This window comes from Lepisma saccharinum, chromosome 15 (assembly GCF_977018435.1).
Source record: "Lepisma saccharinum chromosome 15, izLepSacc3.1, whole genome shotgun sequence".
NCBI lineage: Eukaryota > Metazoa > Arthropoda > Insecta > Zygentoma > Lepismatidae > Lepisma > Lepisma saccharinum.
In genome coordinates this window covers 50,293,508-50,321,479 of record NC_139243.1, presented here as the reverse complement: position 1 = coordinate 50,321,479, position 27,972 = coordinate 50,293,508, and the positions used below count along the sequence as shown (strand labels likewise).

The 27,972-nt window shown below is 35.6% G+C and overlaps 1 long non-coding RNA gene across 1 annotated transcript; it reads left to right on the top strand.

Moving 5' to 3' along the window:
- On the top strand, window positions 1-23,815 carry LOC145999478 (uncharacterized). The gene is made up of 3 exons (XR_014443395.1): window positions 1-90; window positions 17,848-18,032; window positions 23,554-23,815. It is a non-coding gene; the product is annotated as an uncharacterized LOC145999478 (long non-coding RNA).
- Window positions 23,816-27,972: the final 4,157 nt, after the last annotated feature.

The window sequence follows — 27,972 nt, the reverse complement described above, 5'->3', positions numbered from 1 at the left end:
CGTACATTGAGGTTGAGGAGGATGCAAACAACTTGACTCTAATGAAGAGAATCCATAATGTCATTGGAAGAATCACATCCATTTTTGAAGGTTGGTTTTTTATGTGTTGAGCACTTTGCATCCATAGCAAGTGAAAGATTTGAGGTGTTGCCTGTAATTTAAAGATATCTACTTCTAACAGCACTTTCTCTACATTCAGTAAAATACACACTAGAACAGATAAATACAATACTTTCAATAGGGGGAATAGTATTTCAACCACATAGAATATTTTCTGAGAATCTTTAATGATATCTTAGTTTTCATTGGATTAATTTGCATTCCTTGTTTAGTTGATCAAGATGATGTGGTTACATACAGAATTTTTAATGCAAGTTATTCCTCAAGATCACTTATCATAACAGAAGTGGTTTAAGTTTCTTGAGGCACTCCACAAGCATTTATCAGTATGGTCTAAAATGGACCTGGAATTAAACCACCATCTATCGCTGTGTATCTGAGAGATATCGTACATGTGACACGATTAGGCATGCGGTTCGAAGAATCTCAGTAGCTGCTTCCCTCGTTGTCTGTATACAGATGACCACAGTTTCCACCTGGCTTCCCATTCAGGGATTAGTAGGCTGATAGTATCTGTGAGATACGCAGTAACAGATCTCATTAGGGTCCATGGTAGCCCAGTGTGTTTAGAGAATTTAGGGTTAAGATCTGTAAAAATCTAAATTCATTCGTTCTATGCTCTTTAGCAGTGATAGTGGATGCAATGAAAATGTTACCATCAGTCATAAGGGTCTCTTGGTGATTGTGATAATGCGAAGGTAAGAGAAGGTGATTTTGAAACTGCACTGGAATGTGATAGTAATTGTGATGATCGGCAGAGTGATGCATATAAGTAAATTTTGTTGTAAGGTGAGAATGAGGCGAAAATTAAAAAGTTAAAATGAATATATTAGTAAAGCTGTACTAGGAAAAGGGATGGACTTTAAAAGTGATTGATTGAAGGAAAATAAACTGTATTGGACATAATAGGCCAGCCAAAGACCAGAATTGTGACTTTTACCCGCATGGAATATTAATGACAGGCATCCATGCTAACTCAATCCGTCATAGGTCTGACACAAAATCTAGGATGGATGCTACCAAAAATATTGACCTTAAATGTCGTTTCAAGTTTTCATCAAGTTTCATGTTGAAGTTTTGCTTCTGGAATGATTCTCCAACTTGTTCATCGATCCCATGAAACTGTAGGTGGATTCGTGGACCACACTGGCGCAAAATCAACCCGGAGACACAAAGATGACCTCAAGCTTAATGGTAATCATGAAGAAGTTGGCACAAGGTTGACTCTTCATGCCTCTGAAGCATTGGGTATGGGCTTTCAACAAATTCTTGTGATGTGTAGAGATACAGATGTCATGCTGCTTGTTTTGCACTTAAGTGCCCCTAAAGCAAGTGAAGTGTGTGGGTGTTTTCCAGGACTGCAAAGAAGCATTCTAATTTGTCAAGTAGGGGAAAAAAAGAAAACTTCCTGATGCTGTGAGAAATAACCCATTGAGTTTCCACACAGTTATAGGTTGTGATAAAACCTCTTCATTCAGTGGTTGTGGAAAAATGCCTGCTGAAAAATGTTCTTTGAGAAACCCACACCTGGTAGAAGTGATTGGACGTGAAGGTGAGCTTAGGCTGGTTGAATAGTTGATTTGCAACCTCTATGGAAGTCCAGGGGTGAAAACAGTTAGCATTGCAAAAATAAACATGTTCACGAAGGGCAAGACAGCCCTGGAACTGCTTCCTTCAACACATGATGCTCTGGAGCTTCATGTGCAAAGTGCAAACTACTAGACAAAGATTTGGCTTCAATCAGAGAGGGAAACTATTGTTTTGACATTGCCCCCAGATACTTGGAAATGGGAATTAGGTTGTCTCAAACCTCAGTGGACAAGGCTACCTCCTATACCAGTTTCCTGCCTCGAACTTATGACCTACTCTTGCAAAATGAAGTGCAAGACTGCAAGATGAGCCTTCTTGAAAATCAATATGAAATGTATAAATGCTTGTGGCTGGGATCTATAGACTGTTGAAATCCATCTCATTGAACATTATTTGAGTCAAATACAGATTAACTAACTAACTCTCTAGCCTTCTTAAACTCGAAGGTTCATGGCTGCAGCAACACAGGCCTTCCATCTGTCCCTATCTTGAGCAAGATCTATATACTCTTTTCCATCCCTACCGATTTCCTTTAGGTCCATCTCAACGTTGTCCCACCACCTTTGTCTTGGCCTTCATAAGGTCTCTTACCATCTGGTTTCCCAACAAGAATCCTGTAAACTCTTCTTTCCTTTCCCATTTGTGCCACATGGCCTGCCCACCTAAGTCTTCTTGATTTAACCATTCTAATAATATCTGGATATGAATACAAATTATGTAGTTCTAAATTATGTAACCTTCTCCACTCACCTGTCTCCTCATCCCTTTTAGGTCCAAATACTTTCCTAAGGATCTTATTTTCATATCTCAATTTATGTTCCTCTTTCAATGTAAGGGATCAAGTTTCACACCAATATAATACTACAGGCAAAATTACTGTTTTGCTTGTATATTTTAACTTTTAGTTTCTTAGATATTAAACGAGAAGACAAAATTTTATGAAGAGAGAAGTAACATGCATTTCCTGAATTAAGCCTACTTTTTATTTCCTCTTTAATATAATTTTCATTTGTTAATATTACTCCTAAGTATTTGAATTTGGAAACTGTTTCAAACGAGTTGTTATCAATAATTAGATTTTGATTATTACCTAACACTTGGTTTCGGCCTGTAAGCATATATTTAGTTTTCTCTTTGTTAACTTCCAAACCAATCTCTTTAGCAGTTTTGAAAAATATTTTAACATTATTCTTAATTGTATTTATATCATCCGAACAAAGAAATATGTGTGACTTTACCGTGAATATGAGACAGATGTTATCTGTGAATGAAAATGAATGCTGATTTCATTTAAAATGGATGATATTCAACGTGACGTAATCACGCTGGGAAGAAATCGGGCAAACAGATTTTAGTGTTAAGAAAAGTACAGTCAGAAAATTTGTTTTTGACTACTTTACACACTTTTCACCATTCCTGTATAACTTCGGAACAGGTAGAAAGTACATGTACAGAGTGATTCAAAATTCTCGTGACATTTTCCTTAATGGCTAATGAATGGTGTTCAGGATGGGATGAAGGACACTATTCTTTTCAAGCAAGATGGTGCACCACCCCATTTCGCCAGAATCGTTTGGGACTACGTCCCCGATAGCTGGGTAGGTCGTGGCTCAGCAAGACTTTGGGCGGCTTGCTCTCAGACCTGACTCCCCTAGATTTTTTTGTGTGGGGTTTCATTAAGTCTAGAATGTACCAAGTAAAGATCAACAACATAGACGCATGGAGTAGCTGCAGCAACAGGGGAGATCACGCAAAATATTTTGGAGCATGTCTTCCGGTCTACGCAAAAGAGGTGGATGCTATGCTTAGACTTACAGGGCCACCACATTGATATGTACCCAGTTTGTCTTCTGTTCCAGAGTACTTTTCAGCAGTACTATCAATTTTGTCAATGAAATGATTTCTGATTAAAATGTCAAGAGACTTTTGAATCACCCTGTATATGATCACTGTAATCATTTGTTCAATCACTTCGACAAAGACCAAAAAGCACAATGCTTACCAGACATGTTTTCAACGTGGGATGTTATCTGTTTGCCCGAAATATGGCGCAATTAATTCTGGAGGATTTTGTTCACTGAATATCATCTTTTACTGAGTTGCTTTTTAAAGAACTAGAAAATACCCAACATATACTTTGTTATTTTCTGATCAGGCAATACAAGAGAAGACATTTAAACCAAAACTTATCTTCTAGTGGTGCTGAATTCCTCCAAAAATAGAAGATTCGAATTATTGTTTTCATGCACACTGTGCTATCTTGTCAGACATGCTTCTTAGTTTGCAGAGCATCCTTCGTGTAAATAAAACTGATCGATGAAGTGATCGATGGATACATTAAAGTATCAGCTGAACATGTTATTTGTATTCTGACAGTCTTTAAGTACATTCGTGAACTATACCGGGTGACTCAAAAGAACAGGAAATTTTGATTCGTATCCTGGCAACCCTGGTAGCACTGAAAGGCATATACAAAGCTGCTCACAACTAACTAACTAACTAACTCTCTAGCCTTCTTAAACCCGAAGGTTCATGGCTGCAGCAACACAGGCCTTCCATCTGTCCCTATCTTGAGCAAGATCTATATACTCTTTTCCATCCCTACCGATTTCCCTTAGGTCCATCTCGACGTTGTCCCTCCATCTTCGTCTTGGCCTTCCTACTGGTCTCTTACCATCAGGTTTCCCAACAAGAATCCTGAAAACTCTTCTTTCCTCTCCCATTCGTGCCACATGGCCTGCCCACCTAAGTCTTCTTGATTTAATTATTCTAATAATATCTGGACATGAATACAAATTATGTAGTTCTAAATTATGTAACCTTCTCCACTCACCTGTCTCCTCATCCCTTTTAGGTCCAAATATTTTCCTAAGGATCCTATTTTCAAATACTCTCAATTTATGTTCCTCTTTCAATGTAAGGGACCAAGTTTCACATTCATATAATACTACAGACAAAATTACGGTTTTGTATATTTTAACTTTTAGATTCTTAGATATTAAACGAGAAGACAAAAGTTTATGAAGAGAGAAGTAACATGCATTTCCTGAATTAAGCCTACTTTTTATTTCCTCATTAATATAATTTTCATTTGTTAATATTACTCCTAAGTATTTGAATTTGGAAACTGTTTCAAACGAGTTGTTATCAATAATTAGATTTTGATTATTACCTAACACTTGGTTTCGGCCTGTAAGCATATATTTAGTTTTCTCTTTGTTAACTTCCAAACCTATCTCTTTAGCAGTTTTGAAAAATATTTTAGCATTATTCTTAATTGTATTCACATCATCCCCCAGTAAGTCTACATCATCTGCATATGCTAACAACTGAGTCACACCATTTAATTTTAGTCCTTCTTTAGTTTCGTTTACCTTCCTAACAGCATATTCTATATCAAAATTAAAGAGCAATGGAGATAATACATCTCCTTGTTTTAACCCATCATGAATTGTAAATTTGTCAGACATATTAATACCCACACGAATTTTACTTTCTGTTTCACTGGTGCATATTTTTATCATACTAACAAGCTTCTTAGGTATTCCAAACTCTACTAATATATTATATAATTTATCTCTTTTGACCGAATCATATGCTTTTTTGAAATCAATGAATAGCTGATGGACATGTTGATTATATTCCCACTTTTTTTCAAGTGTCTGTCTGATGTGAAAAATTTGATCTGTAGTTGATCTGTTGCGTTTAAATCCACATTGATAATCACCTATAATTTCATTAGCATATGGGGTTAGTCTTGTTAAAATAATGTTAGATAATATTTTATATGTTGTTCAGAGTAGAGAAATTCCACGGTAATTATTGCAGTTCATTTTATCACCTTTTTTAAACACAGGAACAATTATGGATTCTTTCCACTGTTGAGGGATTTCTTCTTTATTCCATATTAAACAAATTAATTTATGAATTTGACAAATTAATGAATTTCCACCATATTTAATTAACTCAGCTGGTATTAAATCAATGCCAGATGCTTTGTTATTCTTTAGCCTTTTAATAGCATCTTTAACTTCAGTCAAGTTAGGTTCTGGGACTAAAGGTTCTGCTGTGTGTACTTCATTCACTTCTGATTTATCTGCTACATGGACATTTAAAAGGTCATTAAAGTAGTTCTTCCATCTATTTAGAATATCGCTTGGGTCAGCTAGAAAATCACCGTCTTTATCTTTTATCAAGTTTACTTTAGGTTGCCACCCCTTTCGAAACTCATTTACACCTTTATATAAATCTCTGATATTTTTATTTTTGCGGTTTGTTTCAATTTCGTTAATTTTGCTTTTCAAGTAATCTCTTTTTTTACTTCTAAACGTGCGGTTAACTTCTCGCTTTATTCTATTATAATTGTTTAGATTTGTATCATCAGAGTTATTTAACCACCTAAGTCTAGCCTGATTTCTTATTTCTATTAGATTATGACATTCATTATCAAACCATGGCTTACTTTTTCTCGGTTTATGGTATCCTATACTTTCTTTAGCTGCTGATTCTATTGCATTATGTATGTGCTCCCAATTCTTATTTACGTCTGTTTCATTTATATTTTCATCATCATTTAAATCCTGCAAAACATCAAATCTATTTGACAGTTTAATTTGGTAATCTTTCTTAATTCTTTCATCAGTAAACTTTCCTGTATCAAATTTTAGAACTTTTAGATTTTGTTGCTTATGATTTATCACTGAGAGTCTTTCTCTTAATTTAGCAATTACTAAATAATGGTCACTGGCACAGTCAGCACCTCTATGTGTACGAACGTCAATTATACTAGTATGCCTTCTCTTATCAATGAGAATATGATCTATCTGATTATGAGTTTTACCATCTGGAGAAGACCAGGTATATTTATGGATATCTTTATGTTTAAAAGTGGTACTTTTCACAATTAAATTCTTTGAGGTTGCAAAAGTAATCAATCTTATACCATTATCATTACTTAATTCATGAAGACTTTCTTTACCAATCGTGGGTTTAAATGTCTCTTCTTTGCCAATCTGTGCATTACAGTCACCTAACAGAATTTTCATATCATACTGAGAAAATTTATCAAAGACCTGTTCTAACTCTGTATAAAAATCATCTTTAGTATTATCATCTTTATCTTCCGTTGGTGCATGTATGTTTATTAAAATAATTTTACACCACCTACCCTGTAAAACTGCATATGATATCCTATCATTAATAAATTCTATTGTTTTAAGAGCCGAGATAATTCTATTATTTATGAAAAAGCCTGTTCCAAAATTATGATTTTCAGTACCACCATAGAAAAAAGTATAATTTTTAGTGTTACAATTCCCTTCTCCTGGCCACCTAACTTCCTGGACAGCTACTACATCTAATTTATACTTGACTATCTCATTAACTGTACACTGAAATGCCCCCGGCCGGTAAAGGCTCAGAACATTCCAGGTGCCTAATTTAATATTTTTCTTATTCCTAACGTAGATCTTATCCTTAGTCCAGGGACCTCCCAAAGTAGTCCCCACCCGGAGATCCGAATGGGGGACTATTTTACCTCCGGAATATTTTACCTTGGGAACATCCATGGCCTTATATTGCTGATTCTTGACATGGCTTTTTACAGTGCAGAGTTGTCAGCTCTACGCCTAACCCCCAATATGAATGGAGGAACTACTACACAAGACAAACACAAACACATTAGACAGCACAACTACTACACAAGACACACACAAACACTTCACAACTATAACACAATATAAACACAAACACACCACAACTACTACACAAGACAAACACAAGGAAATTAGACAGCACAACTACTATGAAAAACAAACCTACTAGAAAGCACAACTACTACACAAACATACTAGACAGCACAACTACAACACAAGACACATACATACACACCACCGATACTACACAAGACAAATACAGGGTGGGAAATAACCCCTTGCCAGGGGTCCACAGTAAAAAGCAACAACAATCAAAACTGCTCACAACGTCTTCTCATTTAGTAATCATGAAGCAGTGTAGTGATGTGCATCGTGCCTTTGCCGTCAAAGCATATTTCAAGGAAAGGTGACATTGCCTGGCCACCAAGATCGCCTGATCTCAGCAAGTTATTTCTTCTTGTGGTATCATCTCAAGAGCGAGCGTGCTATGACAAAAGATCCTAAGACACGAATACTAGAGAAAATTGCCAGGATTCCTGTTGCAATGTTACGTCTCTCACAATGCAAAATGTATCTCACAGACTACAGGAATGTCTCCGCAGAGAAGGTGGTCATCTCTCAGATCTTATCATCAAGGAATAACTTAACGGTATCAAATTCAACAATGGCATGCTCTGTACAATTCACTGGCTTCACTAAATGTCTCTCTTTTATTAATCTCCATTCAATATTTTCCCGTCCTTTTGAGCTACCCTGTACTTACTATCTATATAATACACAATTACAAGTCGCCTTGTTGAAACAGTAAGTTTAACCAGTTTGAATGGTGCTTTTTTGTTTTCAAAACTTATTTGACATCAGAAATTCCTTCAATGACTTGTGAACATCTCCTTCGTTCATATACAGTGTGATGCATAAGTATTTCTAGGCAATTTTTCCACGGCTATTTTCGTTAAATTTTCCCATGCATGATACACGTTTTTAATTGATTGATTGATTTAGTTTATTTTACTTGGCGTTTTGTGCTTCTTGGCTAATTTGTGAAGATGGGGATGAGTGATAAAATGATGAAATTGATGAATGGACATTCACAAACAACCAAGCCCTGGCAGGATTCAAACCAGGGACCACACGTTTTTAAGCATTTACGTAGTTGCATACAGAGTTTGTCAGCTGCTTTTGGTTTCAATTCTTGAAGCTATCATTGACTAAAACAATGAGAAGAAGTATGGTGAGGTGGACAATTTGCTTGTTACTACTTATACATCCCACTGTACAGTCACCGCCAATACAAGTGAGCATCTAGATCCTGAAATATTAACTTTACTGCAAATGGGTTATATGTGTTGCCTAACTTTAGGCCGATGGCCGAACCTGGTATTGAAATTCAAATTTTCTCCAGATAGAAAAAAATAATAGTTTATGGACAGCACTGTTATATATTATTACAAATATGTGTAAAACATTTTAACTTATGATGTGATACTACTTCGATATCACTTTGCAGTTTCTGTTTTATTTATTTTCCATAATAGTTAAAAATATTGATGATACACAGTAGCTAGAAATGTAGAACATTCTTACACTGATGTAATATGAGAAGTGTGTTAAAATTTCCCTGAATGGACATGTCGGAATATTTCTGTGATTCATCAAAAATATTACCCTTTACCTAAGTACTGTTTTCACGTTATCTGGCTTTATAAACATGCAAATATATATCACTGTTTATACTTGAAACCCGAAAATTGAAAAGAATTTTATAATTCTCGATTTTGCTAATTCGAATCTAAGTTATATAATTTCGAGCATACGTAATACTTAATTGACTTACCTGAATGTACCCTTTCTTGGACCTTGTAGTTCCATCACTTTGCAATGCTTGATTGGTTGTATTTCTAAGTGACAATATTTCAGGCCTTCACGTTGTGTCCATTGTTTAACTGCTCCTGCAAAAGGACGTGCACTTTGTACTCTAAGCGTTGAATACTTTTGAATTTCCAATCCAGATTGAATTGTATTAAAGAAGCACTGACTGCCATCTGGCATCATTTTACTCTGTTGTCTGAGTTATACCTATTGTTGTCTTGTAGGTTGTTAATTTATTGTTGTGAATTTTTAACGTATTGTCAGAAATGTATGTATGGTGAGAAATGAAGGAGAAAGCAAAAACAATGCTATTTATTTATTTATTGAGCAAATTCCAGATAATGCACAAATGGCAATTTTACGCTGAAATAGTCAACATTGAAAAAGTGGAAACATTTAAAATCAATAACAGAATAACACAGAACTGAATAACAAATTATTTTGCATTTTTCAAAAACGAGAGAGAGAGAGAGAGAGAGAGAGAGAGAGAGAGAGAGAGAGAGAGAGAGAGAGAGAGAGCTAGAGAGTGTGTGTGAGAGAGAGAGAGAGAGAGAGAGAGAGAGAATGAGAGAGAGAGAATGAGAGAGGGAGAGAGAGAGAAGTATTTGTTTGTTTCAAACGGGTGTTGAAAGCATAACACGCAGTCCTCCTAATAGAGTGGTTAGTGCCAGGGGTGCCCATCCCCCCAAGGCCCATGCTCCCCCCCAAAGGTAGAATATCCCCCCGATTACGCTGAATTAATTACTCAAATTATTTTGCCAGATAACATTTGTGGTAAAATATATTACGAGAGGTGCAACCACAAATTTTTATCTGAGGGGAGGTGAGTTCCAGGATAAACGTACCAATAATAATAATAATAATAATAATAATAATAATGACATTATTATTATTACTAGTAGTAGTAGTTATTATCCTCATAAATTACGATTAAAGGGTGTAGAAGTCTGTACTAAAGCATTTGTTTTGAAAAAACGATTTGATATATTTTTTCAACACCGTAAATTTCGCATTAGCTAAACAGAAACTGTATTTTTAAATGGCAGAAAATGAATGATAAATGCATTCCGAAGATATATGTGTAACTTTCATGTACAACATATGTTTTACATTTATGCAACATGGAGAGACATAAAATAAGAAAATACTTATGCAACAAGCTAACACTAAATTCTGTACGTATTCAAAGCTTATTCAATGCAAATATACAACACATATTATTTAAATACAATACAGAAAACAAGCAGATTGCGAGCAAGAAAATTTTTAAATCCAATTTTTGAAAAATTGAAAACAATATTGATTTAATAGGGTGCAAATAATTTCACTGGATGCCATGGCATTCTCTCTTTTACAACTTTCTTTTTTAGATCATTCGGAGCCCATGGCCGACTCCCGCCGCCCCTAGCTACAGCTGTGAACTTGGTGAAAACAAGAAAAGCAGATAATGCGAACGAAGCAAGCAAGAAAAGTTTACAAAATGTGTGTATTTTCATTTCCATAAAATTTGAAATCGAAGGTGGTAATTGCTCCTCCCTGCAGGTGCCCTTGGCCATCAATGTTTGTCCTTCTTGCCCCCCTAGAGTTGACTTCCATCAAAGGTTGGGGGGGGGGGGCAATGACCACCCTGCCCCCTGTGGTTGTGTCACTGTGTAATACAGACATATTTAAGCAATATTTTGAACCCATTCACTGCCACTGGCTACTACATTATAATTTTTATCATTTTCTGGTTCATAAACCCTTGAAATTATACAACAAATTTATTTCTCTCTGACACGCCCTTTATGCGAAACAGACTTCCCTTCTTAGAATATATTCTACATGAGTGATATCTCTCTCTCTCTCTCTCTCTCTCTTTCTATACAGTTTGTAGAATCTCCCCCACTCCAATGGACATTCCTTAAGATCAACAATGATAATAAATACAAAATATTTAAGTCACAGTACCTCAGGTCAACCTCCGTGGCAGAGTGGTTAGCACAACACACTATATGTCAGTAGTCCCGGATTCTAGTTCGTTTCGGACATGGATGTTTGTGTTTGTTCCAATGAGGATACAGAAAATAGAAAATTGACATAAGTAAAAATTGAGAAGATGTGAACAATGGGGGATACTACTGCATAGGGTATTCCTTAAAAAAAAAGAAAAGTCATTTGGGTGCCTGACTACCATGCGAGATACCCTGGGTTAGATCCTTGGTGGGGGAGAATCGAGATTTTTCCACCTGTTTAAGTGGCTCCAGCACCCACCCAGCATCGTATAAAGTGGGTATCTGGAGGAAATCCTGGAGGTGGGTGGGGGTAAAGCGTGAAAGGGACGTGGTGCTGATCTCATCAGCCCCTCCTTCGGCCATGATCAAAAAAGTGTGGGGTTCTCACTCCACACCCCCTATATGCCATCATGGCATCCTGCAAAGCACAGGAGAACACTTTATTTTGTAATAAATATAAATATACGAAGACTTATATTATGTACCAGTAACATAAGTAAAAGACATGTTAGTCTTCACAAAATAAGATATTACAATTAATGATCGATTTGTGTAATTTGGTTGCAAGAAAATTTTCAGCAGAAAGTAACTGTAAAGGTAACTTGCAGTTACTTTTGAAGTACATGAAACTGTAACTGAGTTACTTCTTAAAACGCGTAACTGTTATTTTTTTAAGCAAGTAGCTGTAACTGTAACTAGTTAAATTTTTAAAAGTAACTTTCCAAACACTGATCTACAGGATATAGGCTGAAGGGATACTGCATTCTACAACAGAATTACAAAAGATTCCAACTCTTCTGATCCAGTTGAATATTCTGCTTCAGTGTTATCCACCATTGGTGACTCAATATAATGTCCTCATGCAGTGTGACAATGTCCAATGCCACAAGTCTTGTTTGGTCTAGAAGAAAATTCATTACTTCTATAGCTTGGAAATACTACCCAGTATATGGCCTTTCCTTATGTCATCTGATTACCATTGTTTGTTCCATGGCACACTTCTTGAGGGGCCTCTCTGATGGCATAGTTGTATCATTGTCACCTTGTAATCAAGAGGTCCTTGGTTCAATTCCTGGTGGAGTCACGCAGTTCAGATCCCATTTTAAAATGTAGGTCCAGTTCCAATTAGGCTATTTCTGCATAAAGTTGACTTAACACTAGAACTATGAAAAAATTTACCACCCTAGATTTACAGGAAGCAGTCAATTTGATCTCCATGTAATATTACCTGACATAAAACTCTCTTGTTAGAATAACATTGTTACATATTATACCTTTAATATGATACAATATTTGCTAGTTACACACATGAAACAAAGAACATTTTTTTCTGCTGCACAAGCACAAAACAGACACACAAAATATCAAGAAGCCACACAAATTATATTTATTTTTCTTCTAAGTAGAGTAGCGACATTGTTTTGCATACATTTTAGGATACTATAATACAAAATGGTTTGCTTTCTACACACACTTGAAGCACATAACCTTATCTTCCCTGGAACATGATCCTTACGCAGCTCTTCCACATGCCATGCATTGCATTTAAACCTTAATTCTTATTGAATCCACCTACTTGATATTGCTTCTTCTTCTTTGTATTGTTGCTGATTCCCACCTTATCATTTCTAATATGCTACATCTCCCCTTTTTTTCCTTGTGGCTACTTCAGAAATACTTCTCCCAGCTTCCAAATGAAAGTCTTCCTGAGTGTAAAGGATGCATGCAGTGATGGCTGCAATATGCAGAATATTAAAATGATATGGCTTGCCTATTGATGGTGTCAGTGGTGTATTTCCTCACCATTTGATAAATGACATACACACAGAGCTTTGTTGCATTGTGGAATTGGGTTGCCTCAGATCTATTTTGTCTTCTTCCTCCACTGCAGCTTCTGCATGAAGTAAGCTGAGTAGGATGATATTTTGAATCTCCATTGCCAATCAACACAGTCATTTTGTACCATTTGACATGATACTTTCTTTGATGTTCTGTTGTTAGACCACATTTTCAGTGTGTGAAGATTTATGGGTCTTAGAAACCATCTTACAAGTTAACACTTGATACATGTGACATATACAAAGTAGCAATACTTTGCATGATGAGTAACATAAATATGTAGGATATGTGACATCATAGAACAATTTTTATATTATTATAAATAAGGTTTTTGTAGTTATGACAATATACTATTCAGCATAAGCAGAATACGTATTTTTTTTTTGCATTTTATAATCAGTACGCTAATAGGCAAATGAAATCCCACAAACGAACAGCAAATGAAAACAGCAAAAAGAGTTGATTTTCAATTGTTTTCTTCCTTTCAGTGGCAAATTCAGAGAAAATGTGCAAGATTTTTTTCCCTTAAACTTCAGACATAAGTGAATGAAGAATCCACTATTATCATTTAGCTCTGAAGGATAAGCGAAAGTGTAGGTATTCATGGAGGAAAGAATACAGATACGTTTATCAAGAAGGCTCATGCAATCAAGTAACCATCAATATATTTTCATGCATTGAATCTCATTATTGCCACTCAGACACAAAACAACAGTCTCTAGAAGAACTTTTAACTGTGATGAAAATGTTTAAATTATGCTGTGAACACATAGAAAATTCATTGAGGTTGTGTATTTACAGAAAAATGTTCAACAGTGAGTTTAACAAAAGGGTGTTAAAGAAAATGGAAGGAAATTAGGCATTCACTGAACAAGATGCTAGAAATTTATCGAGCCAATTAGAAAGGGAAAATAGACATCATGAGAGTGTCAAAATATCTTCTAATGGAGTAACATGTTTTGTTACTTTTGATTTGCATAAAATTATAGGCCTTCCACAAGCATCAGTGTTCAATTTTTATTGTAAGAGGGAGAAAATGTGACATGTAACAGCACCCTGTTCTGTTGACAACAACACATATTGTGCTTTGTGACATGAAAGAATGGGTGGGAGATATGCCAATCATATTGCAAGTGCAGATGTCAAAGTTTTATCTATGATTCTTGAAAACATTCAAATATTAAAAGGTTTGTTCTGTGGTCTAGCAGTTGTACTCCAAAAAACAAGTACTCTATCATGAGCTTTGCTCTAAAGTACTTTTTCGAAAGGAATTCAAAAATTTTGGAGGGTCATCAGAAATTTTCAGAACCAGGACATTCTAATCTAGAAGAAGTAAATTCTGCTCGTAGTGTCTCTGAAAAATAAATGGCTCAAAATTAAATATAGAGTTTCACTTCTCTGCTTAGAATACATAATGAAGACAGTAAAAGAAAAAAAAAGTTTCATATATTTAAAATTGCATAAGTTTGATTTCTTGGATTTTCAGTCTGTTTCAAAATTATAGAAATATTGTGGAGGTCCTTTATCAACTGAAATGCCTACTCTATGTTCTACAACCAGAAACAAATTTTGTTGTGTGTAAGTTTTCATTTAATTCTGAGTTCGGGAAAAGAAAAGGATATGTCAGTGAGTGTACTTCTCAGAATATTACATGCCCCTCTACTGAGATTGCTGTGCTAAAATTGAAACAATTTTATTTTCATAAGAAAAAAAATTATATGATGAGCATGTCGAAATGTATGTCTCTTATTGATAGAGATATTATTCAAAAACAATTCTTCCGAAATCTTAAAACAGGTATATATACTTGAACATAGACTAGACTGTTTAATGTTAAATGGTAATAGATGATTCTGACTTGTAAGACTTTATCGAAACTTTTTTCTTCATCATAAATGGTATAACTTTTTTGCAAAAAGCAATTGTTGTATCTCCACATGTTAAGCTCAAGGTGCATATTGTGTTATCTTCAAAAATTTTGTTTATTTTGACGTTTCATGATACATTTAGACAAACACTTTGTTTTACAGCACCTATTATCAACAATGATAAAATGTTGCATAAATCTTGTAGTGTATTTAAAATCCATAAATGTCAAACCTTAATCAACTCTAATGGAAAGTTAGCGAAGATGGACATACAAGAACATAGTATTTGGTCACCAATATGTGCACACACACACACAAAGTTTTAGCTCGTTCATTCATTCTTTTTCTGAGGACTTTCTCAAGAATTCATATTAAGTCAACAACACAGGGGATTATGATGCAAAAGCATTCTCATATTTAGAAAAGCTGACTTTCATACAAATATTACGGGGACATTCTGTTCATTCATTCTTTTAATATGTATATTCCAAGCAGTGTTGAATCTACAAATTTTGGGTCCTTCTGCAACATATTACTAAAGGCCCTTCATATAAAAGACATTTACTTGTAGATAGATATACCCTAGGAAAAATTTGATTTTTGTTATTTGGCATCAACTTTCTGCCACTTTTGTCTAATGAGGATGAATGATGATAGGATGGAAATGATGAAGGAACACTCATAAAAGCACCTATGTCCTGGTGGGAATTCAAACCTATAACCACTGGCCTTGTAACCATTCTGCCACAGAGGTTGATATACCCCTAGCTAGGTAGAATTATGTTGTACTTTACATACATAAGTTTTGCAAAATCATGTGGAGATGACATTTTTAGTAAGTCACTTTTGAGAGCTGTTTAAAGAGATAATTCAGCTGGGAAGGATGGACCAATACCTGTTTCATATTAGTTCTGTAATTGCTCTGCTTTTGCTATTAGTTTGTCATGCATTAGTCTGGGTAGGAAGTGATGGTTAAGTAAACACACCAGGTTGATGGCCCCCAAAGTATGTACTAATTTCATTCTACCAATGAGATTTTTGTCCAAACAAGACATTTGTTTGTGGTATGGAGCATTCAACAGAAATTATTAAATGATAACTACTGTATCTTAGACATCTTAAAATTAATAAAAACCATACAGGGTGGCCCACGAAATGATACCCCATTTGTTTTTAGTGTAAAAACTTTATTAAGCAACATTTTTTAAAAAAAACATACATTGCAATGAACATAGCAATGTGGAAAAATGTTTCAATGCAAAACATGCTCAATATGACCACCATTGCACTGCACAACTGTAGTCAAATGAACAGTTAAGTTATTGATCACCCTCCGACACATGTCTTCTGTAATTTCAGTGGAAGCTTGCGTAATTAATGTTCTCAAATCCATGAGATTTTCTGGATGTTTTGGAAAAATCCTTTCCTTCAGGAATACAGGAAATAGTCACAGGGATTAAGGTCTGGACTATTGGGAGGCCAATACTGACCACCATTAAAGCATTCTGGAAACCTGTTTGAAATAATGTGGAAGTTGAAGATCTCGTGCAAGAAATCCAAGACCACATTGGCAGTATGCGGTCTTGCACCATCCTGCATAAACCATTGTGTGTTAAATGGCAAATCCTTCACAAGAAGCTGAGGAATAAATTGATTACGAACCACGTCCAGGTAATGCTCACTGTTAACATTGTCATCGAAAAAGAATGGTCCAATGAGTCCATGCATTGAAATAGCGGCCCACACTGTAATCCTGGGAGAATGGCTTTCTTTTTGATGGAGCACTTGCAGATTGTCGGTAGCCCAAAATCGCATATTTTGTCTATTCACGACTCTGTCCAAGTGAAAGTGAGCCCCATCCGAAAACCACGTATTGTTGATAACATCCATATGTCCCTCAGCCCATTCAGCGAATACCAGTCTCCGCTGAATCTTTTCTGGTGTCAGTTTCTGCACAGCTGTTATTTTATAGGGCTACAGGTGAAGATCACTTTTGAGAATTCTTTGCAGAGAGCATCTCGATATACCCAGTTCGGTAGCTGCTTTTCTACAGGACTTACTGGGGCTTCTTTGCATAGCGACCCATACACTTTCGATGTTTTCCGGCATACGGACACTATTCACTCGCAGCCGTTTTGGTTCCAGTAATGTCCCTTGAACCTGCAATTGTTCATGGGGTTTGTGAATTGTTCTCTTGCTTGGAGCCCAACGTGTGTTGAATTGGGGGCGGAAACGTCTCTGTGCACCAACAATGCTTTTGGTTTCCGTGAACAACAGCACTATTGCTGCACGATGTTCTGGCGTGAGCCTTCCTTTGTCAGCCATGCTGCTACACTGGACTGCTAGCGCCACGGTGAAGATTCAGTGAACTACAGCCTCTGTCAGTAAATCTCCATGGATTAAGGTTTCCTAGTAAAAAATATATTTTAAAATTAATACATAAATATTAATTTCATTCAAAAAGTAAATGGGGTATCATTTCGTGCGCCACCCTGTACTTTCACCTTGCAATATTAGGTGGTCTCTACTTCTCTTCACTATAGTGCTGAACAAATTACTGATTTGTTGTTTTACATACACATGTTTTGGTATGTAAATGACATGGCAAGGGCCCTAAATGCTTGCTCAGCACCCCCATCCCTCCACTGCAGTGTTTTGTGGTTCATAAATGCAGCACGTGTTCCAAGAAAACGAGATTGGATATTTAATACAGTAGGCTGGCACTGCAAGGGAATGTTCTTTAACTAGGTTATATTAAAGCTTTGTAAGATTTTCCACATTAATCATTTCCTTGAGTTCTGTTTCATGTCTTATAAGCATTCTTTTATCTTTAAATAGAATCAATTTCAATTGATTATCATTGTTGATTGGGTGAGTTGCTTGTTATATAAATAATGAATTTGATTGTTGTAGATAATGCTACCATAGAGACAGCAGACAAATATAAATATCTGTCCCTGTGGAGGAAAAATGAGTTCAACGAAGTCATCAAATATCTCAGCTTACAATGCACAATGAGGGTAAGACAGATGCTAACAACTTGACTCTAATGATGGGAACACAGAATGACATTGGAAGAAGCCAGTGACTTGTTCAAGGTTGGTTTTGTAGGTGTGGTGGACTCTGAGAAAGGAGTTGAATGGCCCTTTCATACATAATGTAAAGAAAGGCATTCTAAAGTTATTGCAGGTATTTTTAACATTTCATCTAATTAATCAGAGCAGATAGAATCACAATAATCTAAATGCAGAAAAAAATAAGTATTTGAACAGGTTGAATACAATACTAGCTGGCAGAAAATATTTAAGCTGGAAGAAAGTGCAATACTCCAAAAGCTCTTTTGCATACCAAATTATTGTACATTACACCCAGATATTTGTAAGTTTGGCTTATTTGTATATCTGTACCTGCAACTTTTACAATAGGAAAAATAAGGATTTCAAGCACATTTTCTGAGAATCTTTAATGATATCTCAGAATAAATGTTTATACCATGTTTAATTGATCAAGTGTTGGCCTTTACAGATTTAATTTTTTAATGCAAGTAAATTTAAAATAACACTCATATTCATAACAGAAGTGATCTAAGCAACTTTCTTGGGGTACTCCAGAAACGTTTATTAGTATGATGTGAAATGAACAAATACTTGAAGCAATTTAAGAGTAAAGATAGTCTTTAACTGTGATTGATAGAAGGAAAAGGAACTGTATAGGACATGTGTTGGAAGAAAAACAAATAATATTGAGAATGGTAATAGAGTGTTATTTGGAGGTGTGTGTGGGGTTTGATTGATTTATTTTGTGTTTTAAGTCCACATTGTTCACAGTAAGGCTAATCGGGACTAGACCTACAGTTTAAGGTGGGAACAGAACCACTATGTGCCTCCATGGGGTATCGAACCTGGGATCCCTTGATTACAAGGTACCACTGTGTTGGGGGATGAACAGAAAAACACTTTTGGATGATTTGACAGGAAGAAGTTGATACAGTAATTTGACGAAAGAAGCTGGAAGAAGAAACTGGAGACTGCATTACCTGTTTGTAAGTAGAATACCAGGTGATGACATTAAATTGAAAAGATTCCACCAGCATGTAATCCATTCAGAGTTAAAGTTTTTTACCCCCAAACAAAGAAAAGCTCAATTGTGATAGATGTTCTAAAGAAAAACTCCAAAATATAAATCTAAGAAATATAATTTTTTCTCATGACCAACTTAATATAATGATACATATGCATTTATCAATCCTTGCTGATAATGATGCTAAAACATTTCCACACATTAGAGTGTGGTAAATAGTGGAGCATAATATGCTTCGTTTCGGTAGACTATTCTATTGAAAAGAAAAGTGTAAAACATGAAGACTTGTGCAGGACTCGAACCTGGTATGCCGTTATGCTGCAAAACATTTTTAAGTTTATGGATTCTTCATTTGTTACCTGAGATGGTAGGAAGTAATTTTTACACTTGAAATTAACTGGGTAACCTCCCACCCTCTCTTTCTGGCCTCTTCATCTCTGTGTCTCTCTCACTCTACCTCACTCTCTCTCTCTCTCTCTCTCTCTCTCTCTCCCCTCTCTCTTTCTCTCTCTCTCTCTCTCTCTCCTTTTGTCTCTTTTCCTCAAGCATATGTTTTTGTACTCTGTCAATTTCAGTCCAAATTTTACACATGAATTATATAATGTTTAGAAGAAATATTACTACATGATTAAGTTATATTAGGGAAGGCACTCTCACAAAGAAACTTACTGTTTGAGAGAAGCAGTGATAAGAGGTTAAGATTTAAAATCATTCCATGTTTACAATAGGAATAATATATTTCAAGTGTGATATAATGCAGTTTTACATTTTACATCTTTGGGCTTTATTTTTTCTCGTATTATTCACTCAATTTGTAAGGTGTCGTGAGAGCGGCATACTATAAAAATCCAGTGTTTGGAATGTTACTTTTTAAATGTAACTAAGTTGCAATTACAGTTATTTGGTTCAAGAAGTAAGTGAGATACACTTACCCGATACTCATTTTGAAAAGTAACTAATTCTGTGCAATAAGATATGTTGAATTGAAATAAAGTGTGGATGTTCTAAATTTGGTATGGAAATGAAGTCCAATTTCTTGTCATAGATGATTCCATTAAAATCTCTTCACCTTTGTGTCCAGAGAAGGCACATAATTGGAAAAAGAGTTGCCGAATTCAGCTCTTATCCCCAAAATTACAAATAAACAATTTGAGTGTTGTACAGTCATTGTATTAGTAACTGTTGACAATATTACTTCTATGGCAAAAAAGTAACTGTTTACTTACTTTTAAAAGTAACTAGTTAGACTTACAATTCCTCGAAAGTAAAGTGTTTCTTTCAATTTCATTACTTGTAACTAATTCCTTTGAAACTGATAAAATGATTCTGATATTTTTCAAATCCAGGAACTTTTCTAACATTGGAAGTGGCCCCGGCGCCCACCCAGTGTCGAATAACATGGGTGCCTGGGGGAAACCCTGGGGGTATGATGCTGATCACATCACCCCCACTCAAGACCGGATCAAGAAAGTGTGGGGCGTTACCCCCACACCCCCTATATGCCTTCATGGTGTGGTGCTAAGCACAGGGGAGCACTTTACTTTTTATTTTTTTATTTTACATTTTCCAACATCTTGAGTTCTTTCAACTTACTTCCCTGAAAAATGTAAACATTGGACTTCTATTGTGGTTGAAGATTGTCAATAACTCACTGAGGTTGGAATTCAGGATTTCCACTAATATGTTGCTTTCAAAGGTAAACATTTCTGGCATCTCCAGTATTCTCCCCATTCGATTACTCAAAAAATATTATTTCCTGGTTTGAGATCTTGCATGAACGAGTATTTCATTCTGAGAGTACTTCATCAATATCACTTAATCATCATTCATTGAAAGAAGTTCTTGGTTTTGGGGGTTAGGCTTGTTGATTCAGAAAATAGTTCTGAACCTGTATCTGCTTTCAGTGCAAGTTAATAGCCAATCAGTGTTAAAGAGAAATGAGAAGCATCAAGTGATTTCCAAAAATGCATAGATTTCACCCTATTAGAGAAACAATGGATTAGTTATTTGTCACTATGAACATGAACTTCTATATTTATCAACTATAAACAGACATTTGAAGTCCTAAACAGCAAAGAGTTAAATAAATCTATTGGAAATATAGAGTAGTAAGATTATTATAATTATTGCAAGGAACGGCACAAAAGCAATAATGAAATCACTTAAGAATTATAAATCAACAGAGGAGTGGAAGAAGGTGATGGATTAGCAACAGGCTAATCCTACCTTCACACATTGCACTAAACAGGCGCGTGCCCAGGATTTTCGTAAGGGGGGGGTTATGAATCCAATACATTTTCCAGTTCACAGGTCAAATTTCTTGTAATAAATTAGATAATTAATATACTTGGATTTTACCCCAATGAACGCAATCAATGTATTTGCTATGGATGCTTCATGTTTTTATTGCATCATATAAAAGCACCTGCTTGAATATTTCCAAATTATTAATATTTTATATTTAATTGCTCAAATATAATTTTTAAACAAAAAAATGTACACTCAACATTGTAACAACATTAAAGAGATTAAGACTACTTGATGTCTTAAAGACAGTAATAAATAAGGTACCACAGTTCAAGAATTTAAATTCTGAAATTTAGGCATCGAGGTTTCTGTGCGAGTTCTGACAATATGTCGTCACAAGTAACTTTTATATCCCAGTGAATGTTCAGAGCAGCTAACTCATTTAATCTTTCTTCGCAAATGGTATTTCGAAGATAGGTCTTCAACGCCTCAAAGTTGAGAATGATTTATCATTTGATGTTGTTGTTACCGGGATTGTACATAATATGTGCAAACGTGTGTTTACCCAGGGAAATATTACTTCAATGCATATATCAATTGCTTCAAGAGCATTTACTGGACGTCTTTGCATTGCTGCAAGATGACGATACCACAGTTTCATTTCAGTGTGAGCGTCGTCGCCTTGTAATCAAGGTGTTCCGGGTTCAATACCCGGTGGAGGCTAATAGTGGTTCGGATCTCACTTTAAACTTTAGGCCCAGTCCCTATTAGCCTTACTGTGCATAAAGTGGATTTAAAACATCAATTCAATCAACATTGTACTTGTTGTGGAGATGGATTTGCTAAATATTGTGTACATTTTTGGCATTGTATTATTATATTATTGGTCAAAACATTTGTTTGACAGTCGATAAACAAATACGAACCCCTTCAGTAATTAACATTTTCTACTACAGTGTCATTAATGTGTCATATTCATTTTCATATTAGGTCTATGGAGAGGAATTGTGTATAATGTTAACGTTATGGAACTGCGAAACCAACTGTTGAAGGGGCCACTCCCCCCTTCCCCTCCGAAGCCCAGTACCGCACCACAGGATCTGTCACTGAGCCCGACAAAATCTTGCCAGACAGTGCTCGAAATAGAAATTCGTAGCCGAAAAGGGAGGGGATATTTGATCGATTTTGGAAATACGATGGGGTACATCCTTGTATGGATCAACATGGAAACAATACAGTAGGTGGAGGATGCTCAATATGAAAATTATTCTATTTGGGGGTATGATTTGTGAAACTTTCTTAACTGGAGGCAGCATCACCTACTTCGACCACTGATGCCAGAAAATATGCTTTGAGAAAATGAATTTATTACTGCACACGTATATTACTTATTGTATTTGTTGCGTTTGTATAAGAGAAATATTCAGAAGATTTGTAAGGAATATTTACAGTTAATAGGATGCCTATCTAGTCTATCCCGTGTCGTAATACAAATTTTATCCCTTTCCTACAAAATAATAAAACTGATTTTATAATGTGGTTGCATACATATACACTGTATAGTAGCACCAAGCTTTCTGGGACCTCGGAAAATACGTGAACCACAGGCTTCCCCGTGGCTTTAACTAGCGACACTAGTGCCACTGCTCCGACGCCAGGGTTTCAAATGCCTTGGTGGATCTATAAGATAGGTAATATCGTTTTTCGAGGGTTCGTGAACAAAACAAAAAGTAAATGATTGTAAAGTCCATTTTATATTCAGATACGTTAATCGGGACTGGACTTAAAGTTTAAATCGGGATACGTATGAGGCCCCTGAAATCATTGAGGGAACTTGTTCATCTTTATATTCTCTCGCCCTGCGAAAGTTTATTGGTGATATAGGGTGACATCCTACACACGTCTTCCAGACATACACACGCGGGCACCCCCCCTCCCCTGCACACACACGATTGTATGCTTACATCACATGCTGTGCCCTCCCACAAAAACAATTCTAAATCCGTCTATGAATATATCTGCTATCAAATAATGAACGTCACTTACCTCGACAGTTCCTTGACATAATGTTGCAACAAGGTTTGCAATATCTTCTGTTATGCCGTCTTGTTGAATATCAAGAGTCTGAAAGTTCGCACGTTTCACTCTCGCAATTCGAATGGAATTCCTCTGAACTTAAATCGACCTTTTCTGACGTTCTATTTGTGGAAGGTGAAGCTTCAACTTCCATTTTTTGTTTCTTTTAGAAATAATCTAATACGTATTTCTCCTCTTTTCTCTATCCATCTTTAGTTCCACATCAAAAATCTATTACACACGCAGAAACGTAATACACAACACGACCACTTCGACTTGCTACCTTGCAGACTGCAACTCGCTACAACCCCAGAGAACACCAGGACTTGGGACAAAGATACCGGGCAGTCGAATGTCTGAACCATGCATCCAGCTTGGTCCAGCTCAAATTACGTCACCAGTGTTGACAGCAACCAGTAGTGTCAGTGTCAGTAGTGTTGGCAACTGCTAAATTATTTACGCACAAATTCAAGTGAGATCTTTCACACATGTTACAAGAAAATTCAATAAACTGAAGGCTGGAAATTGGTTGAGAAAAAAATATCTAATTTGTAAAGAGCACAAGAGTAAAACGTATAATATTTTGGCATATTAATTGCTTTTATTTTGTTTATGAACTGATTGGGCCAGTTGGGCTATATAACGCATCCTTCACCCCCCCTCCCTTCCTCCCGGCATGCTATTGTACAAAACATCGCTTGCCTCCTTCGTAAAACCATGCTTCGCAACTGCCTGCAACAATTATTATTATTATTATTATTATTATTATTATAATTATTGATATTTTGAAATAAATATGCATCCATGTGCGAGATGAGATTTTGACTTTGCCAACTAATTGTAGTGATTCAAATCTCACAGAACTTTGCTCTGCTGGCATAAATGGTATAAGAAGGGAAAAGAAAGAAAAGGGAAGTTAGCAGCACCATCGTAACAGGAAAGGGAGGGTCTTTCTCCTAAGAGGGTCATCGTGGGTGAAAGAAAGGGGAGGAGGGATTCCTTCAGTTCGCATTCCAAGGGTTACGGCTCTTTTCTTGACCATACTGAGAAGGAAATTCTCCTTCCTTTTCAGTGACTAAGGAATGAATGAATGCTTGTGCATTGCTGTAACTCAACTCCAATATTATCAAAAGTAATTGAAGAAGCAAATACATTTCTCATTGCCAAATGTAAACATTTTACAATATTGGCGATTTATGAAATAAAATGTATTTCTGCTTTGAATTTTTTTAAATGACGAAACCAATGGGGGGGTTTTAACCCCCACCAACCCCCCCTGGGCACGCCACTGGCACTAAACGTTATGCATCAAGGAGGCAAAATTTCCAATAAAACTTGTCACATATGTGCATACACTGATAACATGTACTATGAAAAGATAAATATATGAGCTAAAGTGAACTTAAAACACCAAATAAATAAATCAATCAAGAAATATGTGAGCATATCAGAAGGAATATCTAGAACTGTAAATCTCAATTAAACTAAATATATGACTATGTCAGGATCAGAAAACATCAACAGGATTTCAAGAAAAGGAGAAAATATTTAAAGAATAAATATTTTAAAAAATCGGAACATGGGAAAGCATACATGTTTGTTTGTTTGTTTGTTTGTGTGTGTGTGTGTGTGTGTGTGTGTGTGTGTGTGTGTGTGTGTGTGTGTGTGTGTGTGTGTGTGTGTGTGTGTGTGTGTGTGTTGTCTGGAAGGGGGTGTTCAATATTTAAATAAAATTCATTTAAATAAATATCTTGCATTTTTCCAGTTTTACATATCAGATCATAGAAATTACCATTTCATTCTCTGTCAGTATCATAATGATCTACATATATGCAATAGAATATATCTAAATCCATTTCTTATGTTATCTGCTTGTCAAAAAATGTCCTCACTATAATTCCTGATTCAAGATTACTCATCGTCAGTTTTTTTAACAGAATTTTAGAAGAGTAAAATGAACATTGCAATTGAATAAATTAATTTGCTATCTTAGTCTTAATAATGGTAAAAATGATTGTAACAATGAATGACAATTGTGTAACTATGAAACGTGACTCTTGCACTCGCAAAATGGCAAGTAGAGAGAACAAAACAAAGATTGATAAAAATTGCCAATGGCTATAAGAAAACATTTCCAATGCACATGGCGGTGGAGAAAATTAATCTATGCCAAGGAATGTATAATAAATTTTTAATTTTAGGTAAGTACAAAACAGATTATGTGCATATATATATACAGGTGGCAGATATTGCAACAGCAACATTTGGAATGCAGACACTAACCTTTATTAGTATAATTTTGGGTCGTCTTTGGATCACCAGAGCAGCTGCAACTTGTCTGGGGAAGGATCAATAGAGGTCTTGCACAGTGGTGAGAGAAATTTGCAGCCATTCCTCCTGAAGCACACCAATGGTTTCATGACATGTTATTGGTGGAGATGAAACTTCGCCACACCTGATCCTCTATAAGAGCCCATAAGAGCTCAATAATCTTCAGGTCTAGCGACTGGGCAGGCCTTGGCAAATTTTCAACTTCACATTCATGCTCATCGAACTTCTCTGTGACCTATTTAGCAGTGTGTATCAGTGAGTTATCACCCTGGAGTACTTCCCCACCATCCTGGAACAATATTTGCAACATAGGGTGCAGATGCTCCTCCAGAATGGCCTTATAGTCATGCTACACTGTACCTGATCAACAGGTTGTGCAGGCGAGCACTTGAGTGGCGTGTTCTGTAATGATATTTATGTACTTTATCATTTATTTTCTTTTATAGAATAACAAAACAGGGAAGTAAAATTTGTCATCATTAATACACTGTAGCACAAAATTACTACATTTTTGCATATTTCATGGTAAAATGCTCTCCTTCAATTTCATGCAACTCTCTTTCTCCTGACAAGACAAAGCTTGAGTGGGTTTCACTTTCCTTTGTTATTTAATGTAACATGTAAATTTCTATGTTAATCTGGGAAAAGGCAAAACATTACATTACTTTGTAGTTTGAAAGCCCAAAAGCAAAACAATCTGTCTCGTTAACCTTTCAAAACATACTTACACACTTTTTTCTTCTTTGCTCAGTTTTTTGGTGTCATTGTTAAAATGAAACTTTTACAACCCCATTAATATAAAGTAAAGTTGAAATGCGTGGGTGGACTAGCAATAACCATTGTCTACCTCAATGGAAGCTCCTTCCAACTTGCACAGTCATACATGATAACCCAAATAAAGCTATGAACCTATTAATTTTTTATATACTAATTCATTAAGAACAATCTTCTTAAAGAAAATATCTAATATTCACAAGCCACTTCACATTCCATTTGTTTCCATATATCACCAGTGTTTTTGTTTGTTGTTAATCTCTTGTAGTGACTGAATTCCAAGGACTCCTTTCAGTGGGTTTTCCAGCTGTGAGAAACTGTCCCCAGTCATGCACTGACATTCCTATCTCATCATATAGTGTTACAACTCAGATATCATTGCGAATCGAGATTTTTGCTCCCTCAGAAATGGGAAATTCGATGGTGCATATCTGTACCACAAGAAGAAAACAACCTCTACTGCTGTTATCGAGTTTTCAAATTTCCTCAAACAGCAAGCATGTGAATGAAGCAACCAGCTGTTTACATTATTGTTAGCCTGTTTCTGCATTGTAAAATAAAGAGTGCTTTCATCTTTATCTGTGATAAATAGATGTACATTAAATGTGCATAAATAAATTAAGCACATGTTCATTACACTTCCATTCAAAACATGGGACAATATGCAGTTCCTTGACATATTACAGTGCATTGAACAAACAGGCATGAGCAATAGGGATGCAGAAGGAGAAACAAATGACTATCCAATTTATTATTTATCACTAGTATGCTATGGTCTTTCTCATTTTAGTGGAACTGATCATTATCATCTCACCCTATTCTGACAATGACAGCATCATTAAAACACACGAACTCTTGGTTCGTGAAACTGGGGTTGAAAATTCACAACATGCCTTGTTATGATGTGAAACTATTACATGTACCTACATGTACATGTACCTACCCATCCGAATGAAATTTCCTTTTAGAAATTTCCGACAGTGTAAAGTTTTGTGAGCTACAATGACCAAATGATGTAATATTAATGGAAGTATGAATTTGTTTTTGTATCGAGTTTTCTTTAACATAAATTAACTTCCATAATGAACTTACAACATTGAATCTCTTCTGCATAATCATAAATAGTTCAAAACTCATATTTAATTTTAGCTGTGTACGTACAGAGATCAGATTTTATGTAATATATATATATTTCCTTATGTGTATAAAAAAGTGTTATTTAAATTATTTTCAATATTTTGAAGAAAAAATACTATAATTTCTTGAAGAATGCTCCTCCCACACAACCCCTTTATCTGTCTTTAACCAAAACTTGCTTTTCAGAGAAACATCAAAGGATCTACAGCTTGATACATTGTAGTGTATTATGAAGAAATTGAAACAAATGGGACTATGTTTTCATCTCTATTAAAACAGTTAATGAACATCACGGAACATTTTCCCTACTCTGGAAAATCACATTTCCTCTGTTAAGCCCAGAACACTTGAATTGCTAATACAATTATCATCATATGTCTTCAAAACTAGGTG